Source organism: Xenopus laevis, chromosome 6S (genome assembly GCF_017654675.1).
Source record: "Xenopus laevis strain J_2021 chromosome 6S, Xenopus_laevis_v10.1, whole genome shotgun sequence".
In the NCBI taxonomy this organism is placed as follows: domain Eukaryota; kingdom Metazoa; phylum Chordata; class Amphibia; order Anura; family Pipidae; genus Xenopus; species Xenopus laevis.
Genome location: NC_054382.1, coordinates 113,193,082 through 113,220,714, shown reverse-complemented (window position 1 = coordinate 113,220,714; position 27,633 = coordinate 113,193,082). Strand labels below are relative to the sequence as shown.

Below are 27,633 nucleotides of genomic sequence, written 5' to 3'. Positions count from 1 at the left end.
GCAGAGGACCTCTTGTATTTGTCTATATATAGTTTAAGGGGGTTGCACCTGCTAATGTTTGTGTTAAGCCATTAAGCTTCTTGTAAAGGTAATTTAACTCAAAAAGAAGGTTTTGGCAGGTCATAAGGAAGGTTGTTGGCAGGGCAGCCATAAATGTAGAGGCCCCAAATGTTATATTCTGCGCCCCATTAAAAAAAGTAGCTTTCCGATGAGGCTTGGACGGTTAGGTGAGGAAAAATTCTAATAAAAATAATTACCATTAATGTTTTTATATTTCCAGTAGACAAATATGAAAGTAAAACTATAGTGATTTTTTAACTACAAGTTCTGATTTTGCATATACAGAGCAGCCAGAGTGGTAGCAATGGAACCCAAAAGATCTAGGAGACTTGCTGGACCTGAAAATAGGGGCAGTTATGACTTGGACTTTCCTTCTGCATTCCAAAAGAACCTGCTCAGCACCAGCCATGGAAAGTAGAGAGGCTTTCAAGTCCTTTCTTGCCTACGTTTCATGTCCATGTCAAAAAGGGGCATATTTTTGTACCTTTAAAGCCATTGTATATATCTATAGGTTTATGATGGCTATTCATACCATAAGACTCTGTACATAGCAAAATTACATCTATTCATGTTTTATGTTTTAAAATAAGTCATGGAATCATGAACCATGCTTTAAATATATCTTTCCATGCCTCCTGCTGGCAGAGATCTGTCAGAAACCATAGTTATCATAATAAATTCTACTTTGGAGTTTAACCAGCATGAAGCACAGTAACATTATTTAAGAGAATGAAAAATGAGCACTAACTTAACACTTACTGACCTCAGGTTTTCTTCCTGTGGATATTAATTTCTTCTTGATGTGTCACGTGTATGACCTGCACAGTATCAGATGAGGTTGTCTAAATTATGCGAAGATCTTGTAGATATTAAAGATATTAAACATTAAGCTGCTTGTATCAGGCTTCATTTCTGCAGTCAACACCACAATCATCTCTTTGATCAGTTGAATCTGTGTTTGCTGTTGCTCTGCTCTGTGCCAGATACCAGAAGTGCAAAAATTAGTAGTGGTTAGTAAATTACACTTTTGTAAGGGAAGGGGCAGCACATATGTGAGATGTAGATTAGTGATGGGCGAATTTATTCGCGCGATTCGCCGCCAGTGAATAAATTCGCAAAACGCCCGCGAAAATTCGGCAGCGTCAAAAAATGGACGCCGGCGTAAAAACGGCCGCCTGCATCAAAAAAATGGGCGCCGGCGTCAAAAACGAGACGCCTGCGCCGTTTCGCTAATTTTTCGCCATTTCACGAATTTTGCGCGAAATTCGCGAATTTTCCAACGAGGCGAAACGGTGCAAATTCGCCCATCACTAATGTAGAGGCTTATTTTTTAAATGCCTGATTTTATAGGTTTTTGAAACCACAACTAAACTCACAAACTCTAAAACCACATTTGTCATTGAATTTATCAAAAGATAGGAATATAAAAAGTGGAAATGAAAAAAAAGCTCTGAACGATGTGGTCAAAAAAATATAAATACCTTGAAAACCTCAAAAAATTCGAGTTTTTTGGACAAACCCTACTGAATTGATTAATAGAGGTCCAATATGATCATCGCATCTTCCATTGAATTGTTTAGCACCTCAACAACTTTTACTTGGAGAAGTTTGGTATAAAAGGTTTTCGTGGTTTTTCACTTAATACATTTTGAATTTTTAGATCTTTTTTAGAAACATAGGAAATTTTTGATATTTGTGGAGAAATCACAATTCAATTTTTAGTAAATGGGCCCACTGGCTGAAGCCACAGAGCCTTATTCAGTTTCTCTGTTCTTTGTCTATATCGTTGGACAAATAAATGCATCTTTATGTGCCTTTAACTTGCCATACTTATTTAATTAATTAAAAGAGTTACCTTAAATGGGCCTCTAAATAAGTGTAATCTTTTTTTACTCCAGATTCTGTACCTGCATAAATCATTGGATTGAATTGTTTTCCAGACTATCTAGAAAGTTAGCATCAGTTTGTTTTATCGAAAACAGAATTAAAATATATATTGCTAAAGTGTCCATCATGTTGTATTCCATGATGTTGCAAAAGATAAAGGGGGCTTCCCATTTTTTTTTTTTTACCAATCAATGAAAGCATCAAGAGTTTCTTTCTTTTTGTAATTGTAGTACATGATGGTGTTCAACTGCTTAAGTCGTACACATTCAGCGGAATGTGAACCTTTTTTGAAAATTAGGAAAATATCCTTCTGGTTTTCCCTATTTGATATTTAATAGGGGCGCAACAAACCCAGGATTCGGTTTGGGATTCTGCCTTTTTCAGCAGGATTTAAATTTGACGAATTCTGTCCAAAGCAAATCTGAATCCTTAAAGAGATACTGACATCAGAAAATAAAGTTTTTTTTATTATCTATCATAACATTGTCTTTGAATGCTATTTATAATTTTGCCATAAAAGTATTTGCCTGATGCTTTTACATTACCTTTCTTACTACCCTGTTCCTCTTTGAGGGGGCTGCCACATTTGCGCAGCAGTAGTCTATTAGCATTAGAAACTCTAACTGACAGACTGGTACAGTCAGGTTGGCAAAACAGTCAGGTTTAGGAACTTCAAGTGACAATTACTTACAAAAGCAGAACTATCAGCAACATGGCCGATAGGTAACTTTTAGGGGCAAATTCATCAAGGGTCGAATTTCGAGGGGTTAAATCCCTCTAAATTCGACTGGGGAATAGAATCGAATAGAATCGAATAGGCAATTCCGGCGAATTTACGCGCTGGCTAATAGTCGAATTGACGAATATTCGCCAGACGAATTGGCGAATATTCGCCAGGCAAATAGGCGCTCAATCGAATATTTGCTCGAAGGATTTTCATTCGATCGAATGCCTTTTTATTCGATCAAAAACTTGGAAAACAAGCCTATGGGACTTTCCCATAGGCTTTTAAAGCAATTTGGTAGGTTTTAGGTGGCAAAGTAGGCAGTCGAAGTATTTTTAAAAGAGACAGTACTTCGACTATCGAATGGGCGAATAGTCGCAGCGTTTTTGCGCTCGATCCAGTACTTCGATTATCGAATGGCGAATAGTTGCAGCGTTTTTGCGCTCAATCTATTCGAATCATTCTACTCAGGCGAATTTACGCCAATTTGATAGTCGAGGAGCACAAAAAACTACTCGAAATTCGAAGTTTTTTTACTTCGAATCCTTCACTCGAAGTTAGTGAATCGGCCCCTTAATGTAGATTAATATTTAGAATTTTTTTTGGTTGTCAGTATCACTTTAAAATCATGTAAATTGTCATCACATAAACAAGGACGTAAAATGTTTTAACTGCACAAGCATAGTGTGGTTGTCTTTAAACCTTCCTTGCCCTAATTTGCATAAACAAATCAGGGTTCGGTATTCGGCCAAATTTTCACGAAGGATTCGGGATTTGGCTGAATCCCAAAATAGTGGGTTCAGTGTATCCCCCAATTTTTTTTTAGAATTACACCCCTAAATGTTGTGCAAACTTATTTTATTTTGGCAGTAGTTAATTGACTCTTCTGAAATCATTTAATCACTGTTACAGCATTTTATAGGCCATTTAAATAGAAATAAACATATTTTATTTTTTAATAATTTAAAGGTTCGGTTTATATGCCATGCAAAAACTAGTAACCATAGTTTATGCTTGTTTGTGTATTACTGTAATACAGGGCTTGTGCTCAGCAGTACAATGAGCAGAGTGATTTTGGATGTAGGATAATGCACCTTGTACTATTAATGATACTAGTTATACATTAATAATGAAGCATATAGAAGTAGGGCATGAGAATTCAAGCTAAGCGACTTTACAAAGGTGGTCACAGGAATCCAAGTCCATTAATTTGAATCTATATACTAAAGGTACATCATTTATAGTACTGGTACCTTTTATCCGGAAACACATTATCCTGAAAGCTCTGAATTACAGGAAGGTCATCTCCTGCAGACTCCACTTGAAAAATAAAATCCATATATTCCCTATTTCTCTTTAATAGCTTAACAGTACCTCTTACCTGATCCCAACTAAGATATAATTAATACTTATTGGAGGCAAATTAATCTTACTAGGTTAAATTATTTTTTAAAAAAAATGTTTTAGCAGAGCAAAGGTATGGAGATCCCATTTACAGAAAGACCCCTTATCCAGGTCTAGCTAAAAGGTTCCATACCTGTACACAGATGTGATGACTTGGAGTTTTCTGATCTCTAGCCCCATGTCTTATTATATTTCATTTGGGAATATGATATTACTTTGTACACCATTATAAACTGACATCTTGCAATTTTGGTTTCATAGCAGCACATTTTAATTATTTTTTTTCCAGCAAACATACAAATGCATCTTAGAAATATTCAGTGGTCTTGTTCTTTTTAGACTATACAATACACATTTTTATATGCTTTGTTATTTCTTTAAAGAAATAGATATGGTTGACCCTGCAAAGGGCATATTGATGTCCTTAACCCTATTGGGGCATTAGTTGCCTTTTCTTGTAGCATGGTAAGGGTGAAGGTTAGAGTCCTGCACCAGGTCGAGTCAGAAAGTAAGTTTTAACTGTATAGGGTCCAGGTTGGGTAGCGGCTCTGGGTAGGGGGATGTGTCGGGAGGCAGTTGTGGATCGGGTTAGGGGTCAGCGGGTCTGGGCCTTGCAGGGCTCCTTCCAATTGGACCCATGCAGGAATCTAGTGAATTGTGCGACACCAGGAAGACCAGCACTATTTCTCATGTAATTTCCAAACATGGGCTTTTTAAATGTCACTTTAGCTGTTAATGAATGGCCGGTGTTAATTGTTGAATGAATATTTGTGGGATCCTTTCCCTTTTTATTGCTTTTCATTTCTGAAAGCAAACAGTTATATTTATACCTTGGCAAATAATAGTACAGGTATGGGACCTGTTATCCAGAATGTTTGGAACCTGGGGTTCTCTGGATAAAGGATTTTTCAGTAATTTATATCTTCATACCTTAAAGGAGAACTAAACCCTAACCCCCACCCTACATAGACTCCCCCTCCCTCCTGTGGAGTTCAAGGGCGTCATCTTTAGCCGCCTTGGCTAAGCTTTGGAATGAGACCGATGATTCAGCAATTTTCGTGAGTTTCGTCGCATGTGTTGTTGTTGTGATGCAGAAAATTGTTCCAACTGCGCATGCGCTGATACGCCATTTACTTCCTGAAAATTACCAAAAAGAAGAGGATGGCGTCCGTGAACTCCACTGGACAGAATCTGCATGGAGGGGTAAAGACTTAGGGGCATTGGCCCGGGGTAACACTTAGGGGCAAATGTATCATGGGTCGAATATCGAGGGTTAATTAACCATCGATATTCGACTGGGAATTAAAATCCTTCGACTTCGAATATCGAAGTCAAAGGATTTTGCGCAAATAGTTCGATCGAGCGATTGAAGGAATAATCGTTTGACCAAAAAAAGTTAGCCAAGACTATGGGGACCTTCCCCATAGGCTAACATTGACTTTGGTAGCTTTTAGGTGGCGAACTAGGGGGTCGAAGTTTTTTTTAAAGAGACAGTACTTCAACTATCGAATGGTCAAATAGCCGAACGATTTTTAGTTAGAATCATTCGTTTTGAAGTCGAAGTTGTAGTCGAAGGTCGAAGTAGCCCATTCAATGATCGAAGTAGCCAAAAAAACACTTCGAAATTCTAAGTATTTTTTCTTCTATTCCTTCACTTGAACTTAATGAATGGCCCCCTTAGGCTGAGGTGGAGAAAGGATGGGTGGTCCATGTAAGGTAGGGTTTTTTTTAACTTTAGGGTTGAATTCTCCTTTAAGTCTACTAGAAAATCATGTAAATATTAAATAAATCCAATATTCTGGTTCTGCTTCCAATAAGGATTAATTATATCTTAGTTGGGATCAAGTGTAAGGTGCTGTTTTATTATTACAGAGAAAAGGGAAATCATTTTAAAAAAATTGGATAAAATGGAGTCTATGGGAGAAGGCTTTTCCATAACTCAGAGCTTTCTGGATAACAGGTTTTCTGGATAACGGATCACATACCTGTAGAACCTTAGAGGACTGGCATACATGGGGAATAATTTATAACCGCAAAGAAATGCCAGAAACCACCACTGCTGCATCCCATTCTCTTTCCTTAAACTTACAGTCAAATTTGCTTCTCACGGCCAGAGGTAGAATTGGACTGTTTTGTATATCAATGTCCTTATGAACTCCTAGGAAACAACCTTATTATGGTCAGGTATTTCATATGTTCTTAGGCCTATTTTAATTCACATTAAATAGAACCCCCCCTCCCCCTTTTTTTTTAAATTTCAAGTAAGGGCAAATGAAAGATTTGCTAACAAATAAAGGCCCAAAAATGCGAGGCAATCATATATGAACAAGTCCATTTGCAGGTGAAAAGATCGGCTTTTCATGCCGAAGCAGCTGTATTTTCATTGAAAGAACAACAGTTTAGAAAGCTTTTCCTGCATGTGTCTGTTTGATAGCATAATGCGCTTATAAGCAGCTTAAGCAGTATTCAGAAAATAGCAATGCATTAATTTTTAAAGCAGAAAATGCAGGCGGAAAACGGCGCTGCCACATGATGATAATAAGGGAGGATATTGTAAAGTCTGCTGAGGAAAAGCAATGAGGAGAGCTTTGAAATATGAACAATCATAAAACAATAACTAGATATTCACATGATAATGAGCCAGGGCAGCAATATAAAGAAATGGTAAGTAGGCAGCAATCCTCTGGTGGAAGCTGATAAATTGCAAGATGCAAGCACTCACTGCCTGTTAGGCACCCTTCCTTTCAAGCTTTCAATTTGTATACTAAAATACATGGCATTAACTAAAACCCATGGGATTTCAAGAGTTAAATACATAAGGCAAAATGCACACACTAATCATCAATAAAAGGGATATCAGAAGTCACCAAAGGCTTCCCTAACCAAATGGAGACACAAGCCGGCAGGTCAAGTGCCGTTATATAGGTCACGGTGATTTTTATTATCCTTATTATGTGGCGCAGGGTGGTGGATTATCCCTTATAACAAGATTTTCGGTTGTGTGTAGTTCGATAGCTGTATGTCAGAGGGACTTCCCTGTTTATATGTCCGTGAATTAGACCAGACCGAAGCTCAGTATAATGGGAACCACTGCCTAATACATGTATGGGACCTATTGTCCAGAATGCTGGGGCTTTCAGGATAACGGATCTTTCCACACCTTAAGTCTACCAGAAAATCATGTAAACATTAAAATACCCAACAGGCTGGTTTTGAGTCCAATAAAGATTAATTATATCATAGTTTGGATGAAGTACAAGCTACTGTTTTTTTATTACAGCGAAAAAGGAATCATTTTGTAAAAATGTGGATTATTTGATTATAACGAAGTCTATGGGAGACAGCCCTTCCGTAATTTGGATTTTTCTGGATAACTGGTTTCCGGATAATGGATCCCATACATGTACAAAGTAGTTTTGATCTGTTTATGTGTATATAAAAGCCAGTGGTGAATGTGGCTTATAGTTTACTTACCTTTTAACCTTCTCCTAATCTGTGGCATATGCAAAATCTCTGTGCACCCAGTGTTCCTAGTCTGCCCATTAAACTGAGGTGAGTCTGGATGTTAAGTAGAGAAGCGTTAATGGAATACAGGTATGACATCTACATACCTCCCAACATTTTGGAAATAAAAAGAGGGACAAAAAAATTGCCGCGAGCAGCGTGGCAACATTTTTTGACCATGCCAATTTTTGTGGCCACAACCCTAATTATCATGTTCATTTTACAAAATTTGGCAGGTTATGAAAGTTTGAACATATTTCTGTGTTTTTCAGTTATTACAGTTTTGCTAATGAATGAATTGAATGAATTGCCCTTTAAGCTGTGAGTCTAACTTTTCCCAAGGGACATCCTTATCTAAATTGTTACAATTACTTATTTGCTTATCTCAAAATTGTTACAAAAGTATGTTATTTGCACCTGGTGGCTGTTCTGGACTCTCTGCCAAAAGCCAATTAAGTTAGAAACGTTCTTTTTCTGGCTGTTCACTGCAGAGAATGTCAGGATTTTTCAGTTCAAACGCGGGACTGTGGGTTGAGCTGTCAAAAGCGGAACGGTTCCGCTGAAAACGGGACGGTTGGGAGATATGCATCTATTATCTGGAATGCTTGGAAACTGGTGTTTTCCAAATAAGGAATTTTTCCATAATTTAGATCAGGCGTAGGGCAGATGGAGATGATACACATTTTTTAACTTTGTATAAATAAACATTTTTTTAACTAATCCTCTCTGGTCCTGTGGATCCGTTTGAGTGCCGGTCGGCCCTGTTCCTACTTATCCATTATGTTTTGTACTTCTGTACCAGCCCAAGGCAACCACAGCCCTTTAGCAGTAAAGATCTGTGTCTCCACAGATGCCCCAGTAGCTCCCCATCTTCTTTTCTGCTGATTCACTGCACATGCTCTGTGCTGCTGTCACTAACCGAGCTTGGGGACCCACTTATGACGACCCCTAAGCTTAGCTTCTCAACAGCTGCTCAGAGCCCACTGAGCAAATGAGTGTCACAGACACTTTCCAAGATGGTGACCCCCTGTGACAAGTTTGAAGTCCTGGATCATTGCTGCTATTGACAATCTGAAACTTTAGGCTGGTGCAATAAGCTCAGTATATAAAATATGGCATTATTAGCCCTATTCATTTTTTAGGGCTTAGTTCTCCTTTAAGGTTTGGAAAGTTTTGCTGCCAATATGGATTCAAGCAGCCTAGTTGCCACCAAGTGCAAGGAAATAATTTTTGAAAAATATATTTTTTTTTCTCAAAATGGAGTCTATGGGAAATGGCCTTCCCATAATTCACATCTTTCTGGATATAAGGTTTCAAGTTGAGATCCCATTCCAGTATACATTAATATGTTGTGACGTGACTAATATACTGTATTCTGCTTGGCCATCTTATGTAGATAAATAATATTTTAATTTATTTTTATATGAATATATTCTGCCACAGGCATGTGACCTGTTATCCAGAATGTTTTGGACCTGAGGTTTTCCTGATAAGGGATCTTTCCGTATTTTGCATCACCATACTTCTACAAAACATTTAAACATTAATAAACCTAGTATTGGTTTTACCCATTATGGTTTCATGCAGCTTAGTTAGTATCAAGTACAGGGTATTTTTTAATATTAGAGAGAAAAAGAAAATGTTCTTAAAATGAAGTCTGCAGGAGATTACCTCGTCATAATCTCTGAGTTTTCTGGATTACAGGTTTCTGCATAAGGGATCCCATGAGTTTAAATTCTAATTACAGTGGACTAGTCAAAGGTAACTGCGGGTTACTCTACTAGACCAAAATGAATGTTACCGATTACTGTAATTACATTAATTACCATTTATTATGACATTTAATTTTCTTGCTGTAAGTTTCTTAGAATTGCTCGATCAATTTAATTAGTTCGATCGAACGAATTGCGGTCGACAGTCGAATAATGAGGGTTAATTAACCCTCGATATTCGGCCCTAAGTAAATGTGCCCCCTGATCATTGGTATGATTTTCTAGTAGACCTAAGGAATGATCCAAATTGTGGAAAGATCCATTATCTGGAAACCCCCCAAGTCCCGAGCATTCTAGATAACAGGTCCCATACCTGAACCAGAAAATGGATTCCTCCATCGAAGCAGTGCACCTTTAATTTACATTTTAGTATGTTTTAGAATGTCTGGTTATTAGCAATGTTTCAGTGGGACCTCATGTACTTTTTTAATTATTTGCCTTTTTCATCTGCCTCTTCCAAATTGTTGTCACTGACCCTGGCAACCAAAACCACTATACTATAAAATGCTTCTATAAAATGATCTCTTGTAAAACAGCTCATATGTAAAACCCTGCTTCATGTAAAGACACCATTTTCATAATAATATACTTTTTTAGTAGTATGTTCCATTGGGTAATCATAAATAGAAAATTGCCATTTTAAAAAATAAGGGCCACCCCCTGGGATCGTAGGATTCACAAACAAACCATGCGTGTTAGGTCACATGTTCCAATTAACAGACAGAGTTCTGTCTTTTGCTTCCACACTTCTTCCTGTTACAGTTAGAGCTGCAGTATTTCTGGTCAGGTGATCTCTGAGGCAGCACACAGACCATCACAAAATGGGGGTTCAAGGCAAGAGATGTAAAAGGGCAAAATGTACTTAAATATATATTCCAGTTTGAAAAGATTCTTTAATATGCCACTTAATTTGATATAAACTATCTGTTGCTCAAGTATTCATTTTAGGGGTATAGTTTTCCTTTAATATAAACTTTATTGTAACTGTTCTAGTGTGTCGTTCTGGTCAGTACAGTGCATTTAATGCATTTGATGGACACATCCATTTAATTGATCATGTTCTAAGCAAAGCATAAGTTGCAATGAGTCTGTCAGAATGCTGGGCGCTGCAAGACCCAAGAGACAATTTGGGCTCATTGATTTGACCTTGATAACCTTTAAGTGCTAAAGCCTATCGATACTGTTCAATATCAGTACTGATTTCTGCAAACAAACGAATAATTGTCAAAAAACATCGCTTTTTATTGGATTAAAGTTATGCTCGCTGGCAAAAATCAAAGAAGGCTCTGTGCAGCCGTCACGCTTGCAGTAATATTTAAAGTACAGAAAAAAAAAGTTGGAAAGAAAAATCAATAATGCTAAAATAATTATGAGTATACATTTCTTCATGAATAATTTGTGATTGTTCTACTTTAGGAAGACAAGACTACAAGAAAAAACAAGCCTGTATTAAAAGCAACAAGATTAAAAGCTGAAGCCAAGGAAACAGCAATAGGGATAAAGGTAGACATCTATCTGATAGCTTACATTAAGTTTCTATGCATGTCTGCTTCCTTCTCCCCCAGGATGTGCTGTGTGAATATTGATTTTTTTGGAGAGAGATTGCTTATGACACTTCAAAACTGAGTAGAATGCAAAGATCGGAAATATTTATTATGAGTTGCTTTTACTTAAAGCATCGATTAACCCTGTGATTGCCTTTTTAAAAGATGATTTTAACCTCCGGGATTCCAGAAACATCTTAAATTCTGTGAAGGTTCTCTCTGGTGGTGCTATTTGAATATGTGCATTTTGTTTGTACTGTAAAGGTTTTTTTTCAACAGATTAGTGATGGGGGAATTTATTCGGCAGGCCCGAATTCTTGTCGATTTTGCGCGATTCGCCGCTGGTGAATAAATTCGCAAAACGGCCGCAAAAATTTGCTGGCATCCAAAAAAATTGTCGCAGTTTTGAGAATTTTGCGGGAAATTCACAAATTTTTCGGCAAAGTGAAACGGCGCAAATTCGCCCATCACTATTTTATTTAATATTTTCAGGATCCTGTGCTGTGTATTCTAAGCCAGGCTCAAAGAAGTAAGGTCGATTTTTGTGGGAGACAATGACATTCTCTGCAGACTTTACGTCATTAGTGGTACAATTCAATCTCCTATTAGAGAGTTTAGCTATTCTTTTCAATCAGCAAACACTGTCACATAATCAAAATTTCTGAGGAAAATTGAAAACTGACAGTTTAGTTGAGTAACTCATTTCATATGGGCTTTCTATTTCCCCTGGTGCTAATGGACATTTTGGCTGGTGGTCAAACAGACCAAAATGTCTGTATAGTTATACGTATTCCCTTTTTTTTTTTTGTAAAGTATTAAAAAAAAATGTGCTCCCTTATACTTGGCAAATGAGTTTTTTTTTACAAATTATATGTAAGTAGCATTTGCCAACGTGTTGCTAGCAAGCTGTAACAGCTGTTCATTTGCCAGATGATGTATTTGGGCTCTTTCCAGTATTTGCTGTAATAATAGTGAAACGGTGCTTTCTTTACCTCCTGATTGCAGATCTTGATCAAGCATTGCCATACGATGCTCCGTGTTCCACAACATAATCTCTGCAGTTAGTGCTGAGTGTCATGATTTAATGAGCAAGAAGGAAATTGCCCTTTTTTTTCTTTGAAAGATTGATCATCATCATCTGTATTTCTGTGTATTTAAGACATATTTGTTACTAGACAGAGAGGTAAGACAGGAGAGAGGTGAGGCGGGAGAGAGGTGAGGCGGGAGAGAGGTGAGGCGGGAGAGAGGTGAGGCGGGAGAGAGGTGAGGCGGGAGAGAGGTGAGGCGGGAGAGAGGTGAGGCGGGAGAGAGGTGAGGCGGGAGAGAGGTGAGGCGGGAGAGAGGTGAGGCGGGAGAGAGGTAAAAAAAAGAGTGCCATGTTCTTTAGCACCATGGTAAAGATAGTATAGGTGTTAACCTTGTTGTATAGATGAAAATCACATTTTAGGGATATCTAATGCCAATTCAGATCATATTCTTCCAGTGCACACTATAGCTTTAGTTTGGTGCCCCATGTTCCTTTATGTAGGGGCTGCCATATTTGTGCAGCAGGAGTCCGTTAGCATTAGAAACTTTAACTGACAGGCTGAGATGGAACAGTCAGGTTGGAAAAACAGTCAGGTTTGCCCATCACTAATCAGGATTTTTAAACTATGCAATCACATTGATGTATAGCAGTGTGCAAGACAAAGTTAATGCTATGTCTTAAAGGAAAGCCCTAAATATGACATATGACAAATATGGCTAATAATTGCATATTTTATATACTGAACTTATTGCACCAGCCTAAAGTTTCAGCTTGTCAATAGCAGCAATGATCCAGGACTTCAGACTTGTCACAGGGGGTCACCATCTTGGAAAGTGTCTGTGACACTCACATGCTCAGTGGGCTCTGAGCAGCTGTTGAGAAGCTAAGCTTAGGGGTTGTCACTAATTATCCAGCAGAAAATGAGGTTGGTCTGTAATATAAGCTGATCATACAGGGCTGATTATTAAATTCTGATGCTAGTTGTACTGGTTTCTGTGCTGCCATATAGTAATTATCTGTATTAATTACTAATCAGCCTTATATTGTGACATTTCTATTCTATGTGTACTGTATATTGTGAGTGGGTCCCTAAGCTCAGTAAGTGACAGCAGCACAGAGCATGTGCAGTGAATCAGCAGAAAAGAAGATGGGGAGCTACTGGGGCATCTTTGGAGACACAGCTCTTTACTGCTAAAGGGCTGTGGTTGCCTTGGGCTGGTACAGAAACCCAAAACATAATGTACAACATTTCTAGCTACTTCTTTAGTTAGGCTTTAGTTCTCCTTTAAATTGGTCCATCCTTAATTTTAAGAATAATGTTGTTAATGCAGTGAGCTCATCTGGCTTTATCCGAAGATTCTTTAGATTCTAAGCTCTTGTCCCATGTTTATTCTGTTTGGTATATAGTTTTGTTTTGCTGCTAAATAAACACTAATTATCATCTGTGTTGAACAGTTTTGTTGCGTGCTTGAACAACAGGCGTTACAATTTGACCTGTAGAAAACAAATGCAAAGTTTTGTGGCAGGTGCATTGACATTGGAATTTTGGCAAAATAATTACACGCTGTGTGTGAATTTATTAAAAAAAAAAAACAACCTATGCTATGCTTATAAACTACACAAAGATTATAAGCTCTTGTGAGCAATGATTTGTGTTGATTTTCCTTGTAAGATGTAAGCACCCTACACTTGAAGCAATGTTTATGTGTATTATGGAGGCCTCCCTTGCCCTCTGATGCATATATGGACCATTGACAGACTTCTAATTGAAATCAATGAAGCATAGAGATATTGAACCACTTGACCCACCAAGTCTGCTTATGGAATGATTTACTCACTGGTAAAGAATTCTTTTGTCTACAACAGATGGTCCTTACATCACTTGGGGAAAATTTACAAGAACAGCATGTGATTATAAAAAGTACTGTTTTTTTTTTTAGTTAATTTCTAAAACACATGTTAATGCAGCAGAACTGCAACAAGCCTAACAGTTTTGTTCTCATGCTGTTGGATGGGACCCTTACAAATATGGGCTTAATTAATAAGCTATACATACCTCCCAACGGTCCCGTTTTTAGAGGGACAGCCCCTCTTTTGATAGCTCAACCTGCAGTCCCTCATTTGTACTGGAAAGTCCCGTTTTTCTCTGCACTGAAGAGCCAGAAAAATAAACAGTTAATTGGCTTGTGGCAGAGAGCCCAGAACAACCACAGCTGCAGATAAGATACTTTTGTAACAATTTTGAGATAAGCAAATAAGTAACAGTAATAATATAAGATAACAGGTCCCTTGGGAAAAGTTAGACTCACAGCTGAAAGGGCAATTCCCCTTCATTAGCAAAACTGTAATAACTGGAATAAAAACACAGAAATATGTTCAAACTTTTATAATCTGCAAAATTTTGTAAAATGAACATGGTAATTAGGGGGTGTGGCCACACATATGGGAGTGGTCAAAATAATTTCACCACACAGCAACTTTTCTGTCCCTCTTAATTTCCAAAATGTTGGGAGGTATGAGATACAGGGGGGCAGATTCACTAAAGGACGAAGTGGCCGCTGCTAGCAAAAATTCGCCAAAAAGACAATCCGCAGGGATATCGCAATTTACTAAAAGGCGTAGAGGACAATTCGCTAGCGAAAGAGCTCAGCTCTAATGAATCTTCACAGCCTTTTGCCAGGCGAATTTTATCTTAGATCGTCAAAGTGAGAATTTTCCACTACGTTACCCAGTCTACTTCACCAGGTTATACCTGGCGAACTGATAAGATGAAGCTACATCCTCCTTAACCTTATGTCAGTGACATCATATCCTGTTTGCTGGAAAATCAGGAAAAAAGGCAAAACAGGTTTTTTTCATATTTTACAGTGGGGTTGTGTTTAAAAGTTGTAACTGTTAAAAAAAAAAATAAAATATATATATATATATATATATATATATATATATATATATATATATATATATATATATATATATATATATATATATATATATATATATATATATATATATATATATATATATATATATATATATATATATATATATATATATATATATATATATATATATATATATATATTTTTTTTTTTTTTTTTTATGCATTTGAGGGCCATGCCACATTTGTTTTAGGTTGGGCTCATGTCTAGGGCATTAGAGGATCTCTCTTGTCTTTATTTTGCTTCCTTTTAATAATAAGTGGCTACTTCAAGCATTTTCACCAGCATCACTAATAAAGACATAGATATGATCTATACATAAGTGTGTTAACAAAGTTTAGCAAGGAAGAAAGTAATGCTAATGAAAGTTCACTTAGAAATGCTTGCGCTGATGAAGATGTAACTTCACATTTTGTCTGCCGAGATGTAACTTCGTATTTTGATGAATAAGCAAATGTGCTGCAAACTAATGTCTGATGAAGTAGCGGAGCCTTCCAGGGCGAAAATTCGCCCTTTAGTAAATTTGCCCCATAGTGCAATCCATTGCATAATTTTTTTTTAGAAATTTACTCTCTGCGTGTAATTCTTTTTCCAGAATCCAAATGTCAATGCACCTGACACAAAATTTTGCATGTCTTTTGATAGGTAAAATAATAATAGTGCCATTAAAGCAACAGTTCAGTGTAATAATAAAAAGTGGGTAAATAGATAGGCTGTGCAAAATACTCCTTGCATGCAATCTATTATATACATAAAGGCACAGACATATTTGGGGCAACATTATTATCAGAGGGTTCATTTACGAGTATTGTTCAAATTTCCCCACAGTCATTGTGTTAAAAAGTTCCCATTCATTAACGCAACTTGCCTTAAGGTCCCCATAGACGCAAAGATTTTTCCTGCCGAACGACCGATTTTAGCGAAGTCCGACCAATCCTTCGAAATTATCGTGCGGTTAGTGGGATTCGAACGATCGTACATCTTACGATTTTTCGCCCGACATCTGTCATGAAATTGATCGGCCAGCTTAAAAAATCTTTGTCGGTCCCAGTGCAATCTATCTATGTTTGCAGGGACAAGCAGGCAGCTCCCCTTTGTTTTCGTGGCAATATCGCCTGAAATGGTCTTTTTAGTTGATGAACAATTTGTACAATCATTTTGAGATAATCGTGGTCTCACGACGACGATCAGATCTTTTAAAAATCTTTACATCTATGGCCAGCTTTAGCTGTCGCACTCATCTCCACTTGGTTCATTCTGCCTCCTGTGTGCGGTTTTTGATGCAGGAGAACCAAACCAGGGGAACCACAGCCACCTCCAAATGTGGTGATAGCTCTTGCGTTACCACTGCAGCCGACATCAGTCTCCAAAGCTAAGTTGCACCCAAAGAACTAGGTGCATACCCCAACTTCAGTAGAGTGACATCCACCATTGCATCAACCACATCTCTGCATTGTGATCACAGTTAGGCTGGAATTATGGAAAGAACACTGCATTGTGGGTAATAAATTGTATTGAAATTAAAAAGCAGTAAGCCAATCTGTCTATATATTCTAATATTGTCCCCTAGTAGGGTTTTATTTAATAACTGGCACAGTTTGAGGACAATGATTCTCATATTTTTTATTGGGGGGAAATAAGATTGATACCTTATAGATAGGACAGCTGGCGGCCATTAGTGGAGTCCTACACTTATAGCCTTTTCTCATTTTGTTCAGCAACTGTTTGGTGAAACTGTATGGCGAAAAGCTAATAATTATTGTAAATACAGAGTGTCTCTGCGCATTACAGCAAAGGAGAAGTAAATAACACTCAAGAGACCAAAACAAATATGTTTTACACATTTCACAAATTAAGATCAGAAGCTGCTGTAGATTGGGATTTGCTAATGTTTTCCTTATATCCATAATGGTACTAATTTCTGGCAAATGAATAGTCACTGCCAGTTTTCTTATGGTGGTTACAACCAGGAATTGAAGCTTTATTATCAATTTAACTGTCAACATTATATGGTTTTATTATGTTAATTTATAATTTGGCAGTTGCACCAAGATTGGGATTGGAGTGCAGCCATTTACAAATGTCTGTCATATTATCAAACCCCCAATTTATTTGTTTTTTATATTCAGGTATGGGACCTGTTATCCAGAATGCTTGGGACCTGAGGTTTTCCGGATAACGGATCTTTCTGTAATTTGGATCTTCATACATTACGTCTACTAAAAATCATTTACATATTAAATAAACCTAATTGGCTGGTTTTGCTTCCAATAAGGATTAATTATATCTTATTTGGGATCAAGTACAACCTACTGTTTTATTACTACATATAAAAAGGAAATAATAATAAAAAAAATTCTGTAATTTGGAGCTTTCTGGATAACGGGTTTCCAGATAATGGATCCCATACCCGTATTAGTAATTTAATGAAACTCTCCAAGTTATTCTTAAATAATGGGGTTTAAGGGGTGTTTCACCTTTTAGTTAACTTTTAGGGGCAGATTTATCAAGGGTCGAATTTCGAAGTTAAAAATACTTCGAAATATCAAAGTCGAAGTTTTTTTTCATCGAATTTGGGTATCCTGCGGTCAAAGTAAAATCGATTCGAAGGATTTCAGTGAACGATTGAACGATTTTACTTAGACTTCCAAAAACTTTGAAAATTGCTCTAGAAGGTCCCCATAGGCTAACATAGCACTTCGGCAGGTTTAATTTGGAGAAGTATTGAAGTCAAAGTTTTTTTTTAAAGAGACACTACTTCGATTATCGAATGGTCGAATATTCAAAGGATTTTACTTCGAATCGAATTCGAAGTCGTAGTGTCTTATTCGATGGTCGAAGTATCCAAAAAATTACTTCGAATTTCAAATTTTTTTACTTCGAAAATTCCCTCGAATTCACTTCGACCCTTGATAAATATGCCCTATAGTATTACATAGTGAGTGATATTCTGACAATTTGCAATTGGTTTTCATTTTTTGTTATTTAAGGTGTTTTAGTTATTTAGCTTTTTATTCAGCAGCTCTTCAATTTGCATTATAAACAATCTGGTAGCTAGGGTCCAAATTACCCTAGCAACCATGTATTGATTTGAATAAGAGACTGAAATATGAATAGGAGAGGACCTTACTAGAAAGATGAGAAATATAAATTAGCAATAACAATAATGTTGTAGCCTTACAGAGCATTTGCTTCTTAGATGGGGTCAGCGATGCCCAATTGAAAACTGGAATAAATCAAAGGATTAAGGCAAATAATTATAAAAATATAAAAAATAAATAATGAATACCAGTGGAAAAGTTCCTTAGAATTGGCTATTCTATTACATACTAAAAGTGACCTTAAAGGTGAACAACCCTGTGCTATCCCTTCATGGTCAAGGGCAGGTTAGACATTCCTGTATGTTAATAATGTATTATGGTAATATTATTGTATTTGTTGTATGTGTCACTTGTTACTAGACATTTTCTGATAATCTGAATAATGGGGAGCCATCAGGAGGGACATCTAATGAACCTGTTGGTAAACAGTTCTCTACTTCTGTTGTCTACTGGTCACCAGCTTGTTCTACAGGTGGACTGCAGTCTTTACCTTTGAGCACCACCCTAAAATAATAAACCTTCATACAGGTATGGAACCTGTTATCCAGAATGCTCAGGGCCTGGCTATAATTTGAATCTCCGTACCTTAAGTCTAAAAAAATCATTAATTAAGTTGGTTTGCCTCCAATAAGGATTACTTTTATTTTAGTTTGGATCAAGTACAAGGTACTGTTTTATTATTAGGAAATACTTTTAGATACATTTGGATTTTAATGAAGTACATAGGAGACGACCTTTCTGTAATTCAAGGCTTTCTAGATAAAAGGTTTCTGGATAACAAATCCCATTTCTGTAATACCTTTGCCTATGAAATGAACATGGCAACTATCTTCCTCATGGTTTGGGAAGAAAATATTTATTATATGAACTCTATAAAGCACTGCAATTATTAAGGGGCACATTTACTAAGCTCGAGTGAAGAATTAGAATGAAAAATACTTAGAATTTCGAAGGTTTTTTTTGGCTACGTCGAAGTACTGTCTCTTTAAGAAAAACTTCGACTACCTACTTCGCCACCTAAAACCTATCGAGCACCAATGTTAGCCTATGGGGAAGGTCCCCATAAGCTTTCTAAGCTTTTTTTGATTGAAGGAAAATCCTTCGATTGATGGATGAAAATTCGAAAGATTTAATCGTTCAATCGGACCTTTTCCTTTAATCGTTCAATCAATGCATTTGCGGTAAATCCTTCGACTTCGATATTCGAAGTCGAAGGATTTTACTTCGAGGTTCAAATATCGAGGGTTAATTAACCCTCGATATTCAACCAATAGTAAATGTGCCCCCAATTGTCTAATAGGGAATAAATAGAGTATAAAACCCAGTTATTAATAGATTGGCATTATATTTCATATGATACTTTTCCCGTAATTCACTACTCAACTGAATACACCGACCAGGTAATTTCTCCACATAACACTGGGATCGTAAAACCTCATTCCAAAATGAACACTTTTTATTGTTTACATATGTTTAGAATAACTTATCAGGTTGATTTTAAAACAGGAAAAAACTCACACCTAGTGAACATTTGCATCTCCAAAGCAATCAGACATCGTTGTTATCGTTCCCCCCCTTCCTTAATGACTTGCTCTGGGAGACTCTGTGGCTTGTATCCAAGATCACGTCTGATCCAAGTTTGTGTATTTTGGGGATAGAAAAAGAATTGAGATTGATTACTGTCATCAACCAGTGTGTGCCATTATACCATTTCCCCTGTGGGTGTATTGGCATCAGAAGCTTAGATATCGGAGCAGCAGGTTGCCTGGCATCACAAGCGGCAGAATGGAGGCTGGAGCATCTGCAGGCTTTCAATGTACACAAGAAGAAATGATTCCTATTGCAACTCCCTGCAGTTGCCGTTGCCTCTGGCTGCTTTAGTGTGTTGCTGAAGACATCATATGTTTTTCACTATGCTGAGTGATAAACATTACGATTATGAAGGAGGAGCAGTAGTTAAATCTCATGCCACAAATTACTTCTAATTGGATTATGGAGTGCTTTCAAAAATAAATTTAAGGAGAAGGAAAGTCTTATTCCACTGGGAGTGCCAAATGTTAGGCACCCCCAAGTGATTGTATTTACTTACCTGAAACCCCAGGCCGGTGCTCAGCAGAAAACTGCACTGGCCTGGGGGTTCTTTCAGCGAGCACCACGGATCGATCGTCTTATGGCTTCTTCTACCTCCTTATCTCCCGGGGCAGACGCATGCGCAGTAGAACGAAATAGCTGACTTTTTCGTTAAAGTTTGGCTTTTCGCTCTATTACGCATGCTCGCCATCAGAAAAAAGAAGCCAGAAGACGATCGCTCCGTGGTGCTCATCTGCGCCTAAAACGCAAAGACAAAAGGTCCTCTGCAAATACATTTAGGACATTGAAACATTTTGTCCAATCAGTTATTAAAAATGCCCTCCCCTTTGAACAAAAACAGGGATTGTTTGTCGAATATATTTAAGGTAGCCAACTACATCAAACTCATCCCTGGTCTGGCGAGTGCCACTTTCTCTTTCATCCAATTCATTAAGAATTTCACCACTTCACCATACATTCCACACAGGGACCAAGTTGTACCTGCAACTTACTTGCTTTCAAGGGTAAAACTCCCAATCATGTTTGTCCTTTTATCGACCACCACTGGGATCACCTGACTATAGCTGGAAAGGGTGGGAGCAACAACATGGAGCTGGTCACTGCTCCTGTATAAACTATAACAACAAAGGGAAAGTGCTCACCACTAAGTTTTAAACCATTAAGAGAGGGTGCAATGAGGCAGTCAACAAAAAATTGTCCTTGATGATGGGTTGGGTGCTGAGGACTTTTTGCCTTTTAAATTCATATTGCATTGATCTGAAGCGTGCCAGCCAATCAGGTCACTGTTATTCAAACTAACCAAAAGGCAAATGAGCAACAGCTGTTTTTCGGCAAGCTGGATGGGGCAGAAACTGAAAACCAAGCTCGACTGGGAACCAGAAGTATGTTCACTGGCAAAGAGGAGCTGCAAATCAAAATATCTTGGTAAAATATTTTTAATATCACAGCTTTTAGTTTGTTATGGTTTACAGAATAAAGCTTGAGCATTTTTAACCTTTTACCAATGCTAGTACCTTGGAGCGGGCCTTACTGATTAGATTACTGATTATGGCAAAACAAATTCAGTATGCCCAGGTCATTACAGGAAAGTTAGAAGTAGTTCAAAATGATTTAATGCTCCATGTGAACACTTTAAAATACATTTGTAGGAGAGGCAAAGCACTTGATCAGAACCTTTACACAATGGACAAAGAGCAACACATTGTGATTGACTGTCCATTTTTTCTGGGGACAGAGAATACCTTAAACTTATGTTCTGCCAACTGAAAGCCTTTGAGTTTGAAAGTTTTTTAAATAATATCTTGTTTAATACTGGAAAAAGATCAAGTCATTACAGATGCATGCAGCATTGTGATCCCAATGTCATGTCTGGAATCTACCACTTCCATCAGACTTGAGGCTGGTTGCAAGTATTCCTTGGTGGATTTGGGGGGGATGGGCTGGCAGTTGTAATCAAAGAAGGATGGAGAGTACGGAGATCTAAAACCAGCCATGAAACTGTTGAACTGAATGCTCACTGTCATTAGACCCAAAAGCAGCAAAGACAACAAGCCATGACTTTATTAATCTCTCACCAGTGTGGGGGATCTCCGATAGGCTCCAGACATCACATGTCTATCATCCAGGTTCCTGGCAGTGGAGTCTCTTCCAATATCACAAATATGGATCTCTTTGACACTCTGAGGAAGTGCACAAAACGCGTCAGTGGTGAGCATTATGCACTGTACCATAGCTGACAAAATTTGATCTGGATTCAATAACGTAATATTTGTATTTATTTTGAAAAAGTGTTAAAGAGATCCATATTTGTGATAATGACTTTATTGATGAATGAATTCTCAGGAATTTATAAAGCACTTGTGTAATCATTGCTGTTGGTGCAGGGTCTAGTTATGGCTTAGGCTAGTAACAGAATGCTTTTCCTATTATTTATTCAAAGAACATTTAATAACGCTATGGATCAAATTTTATTTTTGCTTTCATACTAGCGTCTGTGAAGTCCCTGCCATCTTGCACAATCTTCCTTTCAGTCCCACTGTAAACATCAATAAACATTATTTGTCAAGAAGAGTGTTGTTTAAAAAGGGGAAGACAAGTTCAGCATATAAATATTAATAACTTGCACTAGGACTCAGGCAGGAGTAGGAGTTGGGCTCAGGTGCATGTAGCACCTTTAACTGGAAAAGTGGAAAAAACAAAAATGAAGCAAAATATAATTGAGTCTGTACTATTTAAAGCTGTGCAAAGAATGAAAAAAGAGCAGCAATTTGTGCTTTACATTTAATTTATTTATGTTATGAAACCAGCACATGCTGCAAATCTGTGTTTTTTGGCAAGAGCCTCTTAAGATGTTAAAGGGGATGTAAAGGCAAAAAATAAAATCCCATTTTTACTTTCTTTAATGAAAAATAAATCTATATCCAATATACTTTAATTAAAAAATGCGTACCATTTTTATAAGAAACCTGACTTTCCCCCTTCATTTTACTTGCGCTGACTGCAGAGGATAGGAAACTTCAGATTGTTCCTAACTGCTCTGCTGTGAAAGGATCATACTTTCAAACAGTAGCGGGAGCCCCCACTTCCCAGAACTTGAACAGCTTTGTTAATTTTCCTACAGAGCAGGGGTCCCCAACTGCCGGGCCATGGCCCAGTACCGAGCCGGGGACAGTCACGCTCGAATTGGACGCCACGCTCCAGAATTGGACCCCAACCCCTCCTGACCCCCTCCCGACCCCTTGTGATGCCCTCCAGACCCCACCTCCCCGGTCACGGGCCGAAAAAGGTTGGGGACCCATGCTGTAGAGCAGCCGGTGACTGTGTAGAGATTTGTATCCGCAGAGTGCAGTCTGCATATTCTGATTATTAATCAGTCTTTCTGTATCAGCTTCTATGGCAGGTATTATTTGACTTGTGCTGTTTTGATAATTTCTGACGATCCCTAAGCTTAACCTCCCGACTGAAGCCTAGACCACACTGAGCATGTGCGTGGTCTTGGTCTTGCAAAGATGTTTAAGAAAGTTAAAAGATGACAGCCCCCTGTGGCCAACTTTGGAAACATAAATCATTTGTTTAATTAGGCTTTTGGTGCAAAAATTTCATGTTTATGTTTAGTATACAACATACAGCATTCCTAGCATTATTCCATTTTAGACTTTAGTTCCCCTTTAATGAAAAAGGTCTGCTTAACTGCCTATGTAACCCCATCATTGTGGCATATTAACCATGAAATATACAGTATTGAAAAATATATTTTTTTTCCAGAATAATCCTATTATTTATCAAACAGTGTTTGCAAGTTGACCTTGAAGATAGGAAGAACTTCTTTGGAGATACTTTTTCCTTAATTAATGTAGCCGTGCCGCCATGCAATATGGGCAGTTACAAAAGTGGCTGCACTGTAGCGGCCCGTAGACCATTCTCCAAAGCAGATGGTTGTTGCAGTTGTGTGTCACTTTCTCATCACATCCTCTTAAGATTAGTAGCGGTGTGTCCAGATGGGCCGGGAGCACAGCTGTGGAAGAAAGGAAAATAAATGAAACCTACACAACGATTTTATTTATTTATTTTGCAGAAACCCATCCTGTCACCACCACATTTAATGACCTTCCTCTCCCTTATCTTGATGCTGCCTACTTACCAGGTCCTTGTCCTGTATATACTGTATATTTTTTTAAATCAGCTAAATATTTCAAAATCTGTTTCTCTTACATGAGTGCATTTATTTCACACAACCGCCTTATAAATATCTGCGGAATTCCATAAAGTTGTCACAAGATGATGCCGCAGAGAAATGTGTGTTACACTCCGAGTGCTAGTAACAAATTTGATCCATTAGCCCTCAGCCGTGAGCAGCAAGGTAGAATTCCCAATGGCACATAAACAAATGCAATGAATTATTCATCGACGGGGGTTTTATTAAGCTGCAAATGGAGAGCTGAAGGTTATTTAATTTCCCCCCCAAATTGTCAAGCTTTTCTTAAGCAAGCGTCTTTGTTTGGAATTTTGATATAAGATAAAACAAACGTTATATGGAAATGAATTTACATATTTCTGCTGTAGTTTATTCATTTATTTATTCAATTCACAATGAATTTGTGTGTATTAAATACAGAATTTCTTTATTGGCAATTATATAATTCATAAGAGAGAATGTACATAGTCTTTCACAAAGCGAAATATATTTGAAATAGGGATGCACCAAATCCAGGATTTGGTTCACAATTTGGCCGTTTTCAGCAGGATTTGGATTCAGGCAAATCCTAGAATCATACAAAAAAGGAAATTGAAAATATTTTTCAGTGGCCGATTCTTTTTTAATACTTCCTTACCCTAGTTCATATTCTGTTCATGATTAGACAAATTCTTCATGAATAGTGATGGGCGAATTTGTGCCGTTTCGATTCGCCGAAAAATTAGCGAAACGCATGGAAGTTAATGGGTGTTCAAATAATTTTGAAGCTCGACAATTTTGACGCGATCGATTCAAAATGAATCAGTTAATAGTGCTTCTCCAGCAGAATTCTGCACTGATTTTTTTATATTCAATTTTGAAATCTGACATGGGGCTAGACATATTGTCAATTTCCCAGCTGCCCCAAGTCATGTGACTCTTTACTGCTGTACTGCAAGTTGGAGTGATATCAACCCCCTCCCTTCCCCCCCCCTGCAGCCAAACAAAAGAACAATGGGAAGGTAACCAGATAACAGCTCCCTAACACAAGATAACAGCTGCCTGGTAGATGTAAGAACAACACTCAATAGTAAAAACCCATGTCCCACTGAGACACATTCAGTTACATTGAGAAGGAAAAACAGCAGCCTGCCAGAAAGCATTTCTCTCCTAAAGTGCAGGCACAAGTCACATGACCAGGGGCAGCTGGGAAATTGACAAAATGTCTAGCCCCATGTCAGATTTCAAAATTGAATATAAAAAAATCAGTTTGCTCTTTTGAGAAATGGATTTCGGTGCAGAATTCTGCTGGAGCACCACTATTACCTGATGCATTTTGAAAAAAATTTTTTTTCCCATGACAGTATCCCTTTAAAGTCAATGGGCGTCCGAATAATTTTGCCACGTGAAAATTTTATGTGCGATTTTTTTCGCCACAGTTTTGCAACTTTATTTGCGGGCGGTGAAACACGGAAATTCCCTGCGAATTTGTGCCTGGCAAATTTATTCGTCCGTCACTATTCATGAAACATTGGAGGATCTGGCCAAATCTATCATGTAAGATTTGGGATTCTGCTGAAAATAGTGGATGCAGTGCATCCCTTGTTTGAATCAGCATGTTTTATTTTTTATGTAGAAGGGTGCCCTTTATTATACCACCGTCTTTGAGGCGGAAAAATTAGCAATACAGAGAGTCAACTGTTAGTAATCAGTTCCTGATTATACAGGTATGGGATCCATTATCCGCAAACCTGTTACCCAGAATGCTACGAATTACGATATGGCCATCTCCCATAGACTCCATTTTATCCAAATAAACCAAATTTTTAAAAATGATTTCCTTTTTCTCTGTAATAATAAAACAGTAGCTTGTACTTGATCCTAACTAAGATATAATTAATCCTTATTGGAGGCTAAACCAGCCTGTTGAGTTTATTTAATGTTTATATTATTTTCTAGAAGACTTAAATGGCATGTAAAGGCAAAAAAATAAAATCCAATTTTTACTTTCTTTAATGAAAAAGAAACCTATATCCAAAATACTTTAATTAAAAAATGTGTACCATTTTAAAAGAAACCTGACTGTATCCAGTGAAATTCTCCCTTCATTTACTGCTGTGGATAGGAATTGTCAGATGGTCCCTAACTGCTGAGCAGGGAAACAATCATACTTATGAACAGTAGGGGGAGCCCCCGCCTTACTTCCCAGCCATGCAGAACTCAATCAGCTTTGTTTATGATGATCCCTAAGCAGCCCAGACCACACTGAGCATGTGCACAGTCTTAGTCTTGCAAAGATGTTGAACACAGTTACAAGATGGTGACCCCCTGTAGCCAACATTGAAAGCATCAATTATTTGTTTGATTATGCTTGTGGCGCAGTAAGTTCATGTTTATATTTAGTATACAAAATACAGCATTTCTAGCCTTATTTTATTTTAGACTTTACATGCCCTTTAAGGTATGAAGATCCAAATTACAGAAAGATAAGTTATCTGAATAACAGGTCCCATACCTGTATATTGTTTTCTGGGTGTTGAATATCACCACTTGCCATTTTATTTATCTTTATATTGATCATGGTTTGAAATCAAGTGCTTTGCGTATGTTTTGGTTGAAGTTTCAGCAAACTAGTTTGTATTTGTGAGTTCAAAGGGAAACTGTTATGACAATGTGCCCCCCCCTCAAGTCTCTGATTGGATACTGCCTGGTAACCAATCAGTGGAAACCAAAAAGCTGCAAAGCAGGAAGTAGTGTTCTGTTCTGTTAGACATCCAGTCACTCCGGCCTTTTTACATGACATTTTTGTCTAACTATATTGTAAACATTTTTTATTTTGCACAGCCTATCTATTTACCCAGTTTTTATTTTTATACTGAACAATTCTGTTGTTGACGAGTTAAGTGAAACTGACTAGTCTCAACAGTTTAAATGTAAGTAGAAAGTAAAAAAAAAATACTTCAGTGTACATTTAGATGATTATTCTTTTTTAATCTTTTTTTCATATATTTCTGTCCCCCTAGGAGGTGATCCTGGTCACCATTGCTGTCTTGGTGTTTCTGTTGCATTCTGCGCCTTCTTCTTCCTTAACTTGACAAAGACAGACATTGATAAAGACTCCGGTATCTAGTATCTTCAGAATAATTTCTCGTTGCATTTCATAGGTCCAAATTGGTGAACGATTATAAATTTGTTACAATTTTTTTTTGCAGGATGTAAATGTGCATTGTACTGTTCAGACATTGTGTTTATATAATCCTTGCCATAATAATGCTGTAAAAGTAATTAAGAATTTTTGGGTGACTGATAATTCCAATATGCTGTATCCTCAAGTATTAATGCAAAAACCATTTTAATTAGAAATCTCAGAATATTTTTCACATTTTCTTTTTTACTTGATGATGATTTTATTGTTATAATTAATGATTTAAAGAACATTTTTTAATGCCAGTTTTGCCAATTTTTAATCTCCCATTATCAATATAAGCAGATGCATTTTCTAGCATCTCGTCAAGGATGCTGAAATGAGTTCATCAATGCTGTACTGTGAATTTTACTTTATTACATAATGAAATGTAATATACTGGGAGCACACAATTATAACAGGTCAAATTTATAAATAAAATATACATTCCTTTAAATATCTCCATGATGTGGTTTTTCTTTATTGTTGGGGTTTGTTACATCGTACATGTCAGGGCCGGCACCCAATACCAGAACAAGTGCCAAGTACCCTGGTCTCGGCTCGGCTTCACCGGTAGTGTGACTACCGTTGGGCTTCGGGAGGAGCCCTCAGCTTACTTGGGTGCCACCTGGACTTAACGAGGGGTACAAGGCGAAATGTTCTGGCTAGCAAAGGGGCACGGCTGTTAGCAGAGTCTTTTTGGGTCGAAGGTCAGGGTACAAA

General features: G+C 37.5%; 1 long non-coding RNA gene across 2 annotated transcripts in view; it reads left to right on the top strand.

Annotated features, from left to right (window-relative positions):
- Positions 1-27,358, top strand: part of LOC108695383 — a 34,496-nt gene extending 7,138 nt beyond the window's left edge. For both annotated transcript variants that reach the window (XR_001932132.2, XR_005962369.1), the window contains exons 3-4: positions 10,768-10,854; positions 26,750-27,358. This is a non-coding gene — a long non-coding RNA (uncharacterized LOC108695383). The remainder of the gene's footprint in view (positions 1-10,767; positions 10,855-26,749) is intronic.
- The last annotated feature ends 275 nt before the right edge of the window (positions 27,359-27,633 follow it).